The following is a 9,132-nucleotide window of genomic DNA, read 5'->3' on the forward strand; positions in this document are numbered from 1 at the left end:
TTGCTTTGTAAAAGTAGATTCAATCTACCTTTTTATCTTATCATATCTATACCCTCCTCTTTTTCTTTTCAGAGTAGATTCAATAATCTACCCTTTTATCCTATTGTTTCTATATAATACATCTCTGTATCATATCCTACTTTTTTCTTTTAGAAAGAGATTGACTATGACAAATAACAGTTTTTAACCAATCCCTAAACAAAGACAAACATCCACAATCCATTTTTTGGGAATATGGGCATAGTTTTCTAGGCTACTTCCTGTTGATTGGGGGCACTGGTAGTCTTGTGGGGACCCAAAGAAAATTTAGGATTATGGTCAGGTCCTGGCTAGAGTAGTCTGTGTGGCTGTACCATCTCAGCTAGCCATCTCGATATTGTCCTGAACAGTTTGTAGTACAAAGCCAATCTTTGGGTGGTGTTTGTTAGCTTAATGATGTTATCATTATCCTGATGGAATCATCCTTTTGGAGACTTCAAAGGTCGCTGTTAGGCATGGTCATGGTTCACTGCAGAAAATCTTTTTTTTTTTTTTTTTTTTTGGTTTTTCGAGACAGGGTTTCTCTGTGTAGCTTTGCACCTTTTCCTGGAACTCACTTGGTAGCCCAGGCTGGCCTCGAACTCACAGAGATCTGCCTGGCTCTGCCTCCCGAGTGCTGGGATTAAAGGTGTGCGCTACCACCGCCCGGCCAGAAAATCTTTTTTGTGGGACATTTTTTCTGGATGATTTGTCTTTTTTCTTTAGATGTCTCATTTGTTCAGTGTTCTTCAGATTCCTCAGCCTTCATTCTCATGAAAGACAAAAACAAAACCCTTCCCCAAAAGGGAGGTTCCCTTTTGGCAAGCTATATCTGATCAAATGAAAAGCTTTTGTTAGTTGTATAAGTTAATTTAAATTGAATGGTCATGTTGGCTGATGAACTATCACCTCTTCTAATTAAGAGGTCGCTCTTGTTCAAATCGAACCTTTATCAATTTTGAGGGTATCCATAGCTTTTCTTCTCCTGTGGGAACAAAAGTAAAATCTCATCCCCAACGTAACACATATCCTGGTTTCCATTCTGAGGTCAGCACATCTTTAAAGTATACACACTGATTTAACTCTATAGTTTTTTCTATTATCCAGTGTCTCTCCATAGCTGTTGCTCCTTTCTCATTAGCATTGAGAAAATTCAAAGTTAATAAAGCATTACATAATCTATTTCTGGGGGTCTTTGTTACCTCTTTGTTTATTTAGCATATCCTTTAGATTTGATTTGATCTTTCTATGATTGCTTGGCCTGTAGGAGTGTGTGTTATACCTGTAATATATTTATATTGTAATAAGCAAAAAACTGTTTCATTTTACCAGAGACATATGCTGGAGCATTGTCAGTCTTAATTTGTATAGGTATACCCATGATGGCCATAACTTCTAACAAATGTATGATTACAGAATCAGCCTTTTTGGAACTCAAAGCAGTTGCCCATTGAAATCCTGAATAGGTATCAATGGTGTACATATCTCAATTCTCCAAATTCTACAAAATGAAACACATCCATCTGCCAGATTTTATTCCTCTGAGTACCCTTTGGGTTACATCCTGCTGGTAGTGGAGTTTGATTGTATAAAGAACAAGTAGAACATTTCCTTATAATTTCCTTGGCTTGTTGCCAGGTTATGGAAAAGTCCTTTTTCAAACCCTTACTATTGTCATGATGTTTTTTATGAAATTCTGAGGCCTCCAGCACATTTCCTATCAGTAGTTGATCAATCTCATCATTACCTTGTACTAGAGGGCCTGGCAGACCCATATGGGATCTGATGTGAGTTATATATAAGGGATAATTCCTATTCTTGATTATTTCTTGTAACTGAATAAATAGTGAAATTGATTATGACTCATTAGGGATAAATTCAGCAGTTTCAATGTGTAAGACCATTCTATCTGCATATTGAGAGTCAGTAACTATGTTGAGAGTTAAATTTGAAAAATTCATTAATACCATCAGAATGGCATATAATTCCGATTTTTGAACAGAATTATAAGGACTTTGAACCACTTTACTTAAATCTTCTGATTTGTAACATGCTTTTCCCTTTTGGGAAAAATGTAGGGACTCTGGATATTGGTGTTTCCCATACAATTCAGGGCAGGATCCAGTTAGTTCTCTTTATAAGTTTAATTCTGTTGCTTTTGGGATATTTGTTGTTAATCTCTCCCAAAAAATTACTGCAAATTCTGCCCATAATTTGTCAATTTCATCATTAGTTAAAGGTACTACAATTTCTGCTGGGTCTATTCCTGCTAATTGATGAAGTCTCAATTTTCCTTTTAAAATCAACTCAGTGATCTTTTCCACGTAAGTTTTTAATTTTTTACTGTTTATTTGGTAGAAATATCCATTCCAGTATAATATCTTCCCTCTGCATTAAAATTAAAATAGGAGAATGCTTAGAGGGTAAAATAACCAAAATGCAATCAAGCTTTGGATCCAAATGATCCACATGTGCATCCTGTATTTTCTTTTCCACCAAAGCCAATTTTCTCTCAGCTTCAGCTGATATTTCTCTTGGACTGTTTAAGTCCTTGTCACCCTCCAAGGTTTTGAACAAATTACTCAGTTCATCATTTTTTACTACAATAGTGGTCCATAGATTGGAAATGTCTCTTAATAATCTTTGAAAGCCATTAAGAGTCTATAATCCATCTCTTCTAATTTGTACCTTTTGGGGTCTAATTTTTTTGTAGACCTATTTTACATCCTAAATAATTAATAGAATCTCCTCTTTGTATCTTTTCAGGAGCAATTTGTAATCTTCAACAAGGCAAAATTTTCTTTACTTCTTCAAACACTCTTTCTAAAGTATCTACATTTGAATCAGCTAGTAAAATGTCATCCACATAATGGTAAACTATAGACTGAGGAAATTGTTTACATATTACTTCAATGGTTGTTGTACAAAATATTGGCACAGGGTTGGGCTATTTAACATTCCCTGTGGGAGAATCTCCCATTGATATCTCTTAACAGGCTGAGGATTATTATAAGCAGGCACCATGAAGGCAAATTTTTCTCTCTCTTTTTCTTGTAAGGGTATTGAAAAGAAACAGTCTTTTAAATTGGTAACTATAAGAGGCCATCCTTTAGGTAACAGAGAAGGCAAAGGAATTACAGATTGTTGAGAATCCATTCACTGAATTACCTTGTTAATAGCTCTTAGATCTGTTACCATTCTCCACTTACCAGATTTCTTTTTAATAACAAATACAGGAGAATTCCAAAGACTAGTTGTGGTGGTATTGTATTCCCCAAAATACTGTGCACTCTAATAAACTTATCTGGGGCCAGAGACAGAACAGCCACAATATTAAACATAGAGGTTAGGCAGTGGTAGCACACGCCTTTAATCCTAGCATTCCAGAGGCAGAAATCCATCTGTTCAAGGATACAGCCAAGCATGGTGACTCACACCTTTAATCCCAGGGAGTGGTGGTAGAAAGCAGAAAGGTATAGAAGGCATGAGGACCAGAAACTAGAAGCATTTGGCCTGGTTAAGCATTCAGGCATTTGAGCAGCAATTCAGCTGAGACCCATTCTGGATGAGAACTCAAGGGCCTCCAGTCTGAGGAAGCAAGACCAGCTGAGGATCCGGCGAGGTGAGGTAGCTGTAGCTTGTTCTGGCTCTCTGATCTTCCAGTGTTCACCCCAATACCGGGTTCAGGTTTGATCTTATTAATAAGACTCTCTAAGATTCCTGTTACAACTAGTTGATTCTTCAATATGCTGAGCATTTAACCGCTCTTGCACCAGCTGTTCTAAGGCCTGTAGTTTTTCTGTTGTTAAAGTCCGTTGCTAAATCCATACAGGATTGTCTGTTAAACATTTTAAAGGTAGGGCTGTTGGTGTCTTTGAAAGATCAGCAGCTGTTGTGTCCTGTTCTTGTACAATCTGGATGGTCGGTGACTCTTCTTTATAATACCTTCTAATATTTTTCCCAGAAACATATGTTACTTTATGATGTGTTTCTGAGATTGGAGGAATGTTAATCTGGGTATTCTATTGTTGTAATAAATCACATAATTCATAGCCCAGTTAGCTCAGTTGGTAGAACATGAGACTCTTAATCTCAAGATCCTGGGTTCGAGCCCCACATCGGGCACCATATGTTGTTCGAATTTCTTTCTTTCTTTCTTTTTTTTTTTTTTTTGGTTTTTTTCAAGACAGGGTTTCTCTGTGTAGCTTTGCGCCTTTTCGAGACCAGGCTGGCCTCCAACTCACAGAGATCCGCCTGCCTCTGCCTCCTGAGTGCTTGGATTAAAGGCGTGTGCCACCATGGTCCGGCTTGAATTTCTAAAGGTCTTTTTAAATAAAAAACTTGCAGCCAGATATTATGGTAAATGCTGAAAGATCAGAGAGACAAAGGAACAAGCCACTGCCATGTCTTACCTCTAGGACTCCTCAGCCTGAAAAGCCTTTAGTTCCTGTCTCCTCACGCCTTATATACCTTTCTCCACCTAGCCATTAAAGACATGTGTGCTTCCCAAGTACTGGGATAAAGGTGTGTGCCACCACTGCCTGGCTCTGTTTCTTTCCTAGACTGAACCAATCTCGTGTAGTCCAGGGTGGCTTTGAGCTCACAGAGATCCAGATGGATCTCTGCCTCCTGAGTGCTAGGATTAAAAGTGTGTGCCACCACTGCCTGGCATCTGTGTTTAATCTAGTGGCTTTTTCTGTTCTCTGATCTTCAAGTAAATTTTATTAGGGTACACAATATATCACCACACCCCAGCAAGGTAGGTAGGTGGAGGACAGGGCACACAGCAAAGGCACCAGCCTCGTGTCCCCTCCTGGGTCAGCCTGCAGCCTCTGCAGAACTTCCTTTCTCGGTCCAGAGGGGGTTCTTATTATTGCCTCCAAATGACTTTTGCATCCATTTATTTGTTGCATTTTGATTTTGCATTCAATTTCCGGTCCATTCATGTGTCCGCGCTACCTGGGGGATGTGAAATTGAGGCAGTTTGGCTATGCCTGACAGCTCCCGCTCCTGAGAGTAAAGCACTTTCCTGACAGGCCTCAGCAGGGGGCTGGGCACTGGGACTGCTTCCCCTACCAGGCTCCAGCCAGATTAAATCAGAGGAGCCCCCTGCTCTGAAGCAGGACGCCCACCTCACTGACCTAGTTCATATGTATGGGTAGGGGAACCTAGCCAGAACTGGGAAGAGGCTTAGGTATGTGGGGCCTGGATTTCAAGACTTGCCAGCTTGAATGTGCAGGATATGCCCAGGGAGACCAGGGTTCAAGTCTCAAATGGACCTTTCTGACCCCTCTGTAACCGCTGTCTATGGCCTGTTCAAGCATGTAGTCTGACTTGGCCACTTTTCTGCGAAACCTTTCCATGGCTCCCCATTGCCTTCAGTCTCAAGTCCTCCCTAGTGCCTTTCCTACTGACCAGACCAGCTCCACACCAGCCTCCTCCCTCCCAAACCCCAGCATCTCCCACAGGCTCCTATTTCCCCTTCCTCTAGGAGGCATCATGTGGAGTAGGTCCTACACCTTACTTGATCCTCAATCAATAAAGTGGGAAGGCTCAGAGAAGGTAAGCAAGTTGCCCATAGCTACACAGCAGGATGTCCGTCAGACTGTCTAACTTTAGAATCCATGCCTCTGATCCTGGAGTCTCAGAATCCAGCTGAGACTGCCTCCTGATAGTCCCCAGACACACCTCACCCACACTCACCAACTCCCACTCTCTATTCCACCATACCCACCACTTTGGTGTCCAGCAGAGGATCCTGTCCTCTTAGGAGTTCCTGAAGCTGTGGCTGCATCTGCACGCTCTCACTCTATTTATTTATTTATGTTGAAGTTTTTAGCACACCCAGCTCTGCCGTGAGGAAGACAGCTCTGTGCTGAACACCAGGAGTGAATGCGAATCAAGATTATTCTCCCCTCAGACACCTCTTAGGCAAGAATAGAAGAAGAGTTGTGAGTTCCTGCGTGTGTGTGTGTGTGTGTGTGTGTGTGTGTGTGTGTGTGCACGTGCACATGCATGCATCACACCACTCCATCCCCTACCCCATCCTTGGGGAGTCTAGGGAGATGGAAGGTGTTATCTGGAGGAAGGGCCTAACAGACACCATGAATCACATCTGGGGAGAGACACGGGAATGATTTTTTCCCCTCCTTGGTTTGTTTAATGGGGTGGACATAAAATGGCTGGCAAGCTGGGGAGCCAGGCATAGTTGCTTGGGCAGTAGGGAGCATGAACATCCATCAAAATCCCCTCCACTTCCCACCCCAGATACTCTCCTCAGCTAAGGGCAGAGTAGGGATGGTGCAGACTACCCCCGGGTGATGCTAGGGTAGCAGGAGGAAGGAGGACATGCATGAGACCCCTTCTGAGTCTGTTTCCCGTCTGGTTCAGCTGTCTGGGATCCTGAGCCCTGAAATGGCAACATTTCTCAGAAATTCTTTCCAAAAGCAGTCTTGTAGGACCTGGAACAGCAGCAAGTGGCCCCAGGAGCCCCGAACCAGACTTTGTTTTATTTCCAAACTGCCCTTGTACCTTGGGTTTAGGGAATTCGGTGTTCTAGAGTCTGGAAAACTGGCCTTCCTAGAAGCCCAGGGTCCCCTCTGAGTGGGGTCACTGTCCATGCACACTCAGGTTTAGAAAGCACAACTTTCTAAATTCTTAAAGACACAGCAAGGTTTCCATCTTGAGGCCCTGCGGGGTGGAGGAAACACAGGCTGTCCTGTCTCTTCTTTGCCATGGGCTTGGATGACACCTTGGAGAACTGCAACTGGCCATGGCTGGTCCCCAGTTGTCCTTTGCCCATGGTGACTTACTGCCCAGCATGGCCCTCTGTGGTGGATCACCATGGTGCATTACTGTCCACGAGGTACTTCCAGCCTGTCAATCTCCCCGGTGTTCCCACACCACACAGGGCCTCAGGGGCTACAGCCATGTGGGATCAGACCTAGTAAATCTAGACTTCTCTGAGGTCTAGCCTGGAGTAGTCTGGGCCATTCCTGCCTTCAGGTCCTCCAGCCTTGGCTATGAATCTCATCAGTCCTGAAGGTTGGGTAGGTTCCTGCAACAAAGAGTATAGCGGCTTCTTCCTCCTCCTCCTCCTCCTCCTCCTCCTCCTCCTCCTCTTCCTCCTCCTCCTCTTCTTCCTCCTCCTCCTCTTCCTCCTCCTCCTCTTCTTCCTCCTCTTCTTCTTCTTCCTCCTCCTCCTCTTCCTCCTCCTCCTCTTCTTCCTCCTCCTCCTCCTCTTCTTCTTCTTTCTCTTCTTCTTCCCCCTCTTCCTCCTCCTCCTCCTCCTCCTCCTTTTCTTCTTCTGAGCAAAGAGTGTAGCAGCTACTTCTCCTCCGAGTCTCAAGTAGCTCAGGAGAAAACCTGCCCCCTTCTCTCTCTCTTCCTTCCTCTCTCACCATGAGGTAGTGCTCACCTCCTCCCTTCCTTTTCTTTCCTTTTCTCTCCTTTTCTTCTCCTCTCCTCAGACCCCGCCCATTTTCTCTTTCTTCCCCCTCCCTTCCCCCTTAATAAAACTTTCCATGTGTGTGCCGCGTCTGCATGGTGTGAGTGCCTTTCCGTTGTGCCCCTTTGGCCACTGCCCGCCATGTCTGCATGGCGTGTCTCCCTCACCCGCCGTGGGCCACCTTGGCTTCTCCCGACAAGGCCTCTCTCGTGTATTTTTACAAAACTTGCTAACTTGACTTCCTAGAACTGGATTTTCCTAGACTATGCACAAATGGGGCCAGGAGAAAGTTCCGGATCCTAACTCAAGTTTCATCAAGCAAGGAGCCTTTGTTAAGACTGGGGAGGCATGGACTGAAGAAACAGAACAGACTCCTGCTTCTTAAATATCATGGCATATTGGGGGCCTTCGAATGTCAAAACTGGACTCAGCACCCCTCAAGGCCTGACTGGAGGAGCTGAGAAATCAGAGAATAGCAAGAGAACTGAGCACTGGTGAGAAGCTGTGAACTTCAGCCACACCCATGGTGCAGAGCGGTCTGGAAGCTTCCACTAGTGGATGGAGAAAAGAAGGAAGTCGTGGAGGGATCCGACAATTTGACACCATTGACATAAATATAAAAAACCCAACAACTATGCTTAGTGTCTCATGCCTTTAATCCCAGCACTCAAGAGGCAGAGGCAAACAGCTCTCTGTGACTCCAAGGCTAGCCTGGTCTACATTTGGAGTTCCAGGCCAGCCAGAGCTACAAAGTGGGGTCCTGTTTAAAACCAAAACCAAAACCACTGACAGTGTGGTGTATCACAGATGCAGTTATAAAATACAATAGTGCCTATCCTGTCTCCTGAGACCATGTCATTGGCAGGGGGTGAGGAGGTGTGTGTGTGTGGGGGGCAGGTAGAGGAGAGAAAGAACACAGTTGAGGGAGAGAAAAAGAGGAATTGGGTTAGTGGATTGATCTACAGAAGGCTTTCCATTGCATCTGTAACATCTTAGTTCCTTAAGGAACTAAGTAACAAAAGATAATCACAGGACACAGTGTGGATACCCTCCGGGTGTGTCGGGTGAGTTGCTATGGTGTTGGCTAAGAGCGGCTCAAGGGCACTGCGGGGGCAGCGTCTACCCCTTGCTGTTGTCCGGCTGTAGTTTAAGTTCACTGCTGCCGGGTGCTGCTGTCTATTGCTTTGCTGCTGGGTAGCCTCCTACCGTGTGAAGACAAAAGGACGCAGGTCCGGAAGAGCTCTTGCAGGCTCCTGGTAGAGGCAAAATTGATACAGGCTGCTGCTAGAGGCAAATTTGATACAATTACGTTGTGTCCAAGCTCATCCCAAGAGCCTGCCCGACTGCATGTGTATATGCTCCAGCAGACAGGACCAGAATTCACATACCAGCTCTGGCCGTGTCATGAAAACCTGGAACCAACTGAAGAGTGGGCAAATGCATTGGCATGCTGACACAATAAAAATTTTAAAATAAATAAAGGCAAGAGCTGAAGAAGATCAGACATGATTTCAATGTAAGTTCAAACAAGGTAGTGGGGAGCTAGGGCTTCATTATACTAGTCTTTAGGTGTTTGAAATGATTCATAATAAAAAGGAACTGTAGTTGTGAAAGTCCTAAATTGTACATTGTGAGCTCGGGAGACCTGCAACCTTTGTTGTTAGCAG

General features: G+C 44.1%; 1 non-coding gene across 1 annotated transcript; it reads left to right on the plus strand.

The window, feature by feature from the left end:
* The first annotated feature begins 4,070 nt into the window (after nucleotides 1-4,070).
* Trnak-cuu (transfer RNA lysine (anticodon CUU)) lies at nucleotides 4,071-4,143 on the plus strand. Its single transcript has one exon. It is a non-coding gene; the product is annotated as a tRNA-Lys (tRNA).
* The last annotated feature ends 4,989 nt before the right edge of the window (nucleotides 4,144-9,132 follow it).

The sequence above is a fragment of the Peromyscus eremicus genome, chromosome 4 (assembly GCF_949786415.1).
Source record: "Peromyscus eremicus chromosome 4, PerEre_H2_v1, whole genome shotgun sequence".
Taxonomy (NCBI): domain Eukaryota; kingdom Metazoa; phylum Chordata; class Mammalia; order Rodentia; family Cricetidae; genus Peromyscus; species Peromyscus eremicus.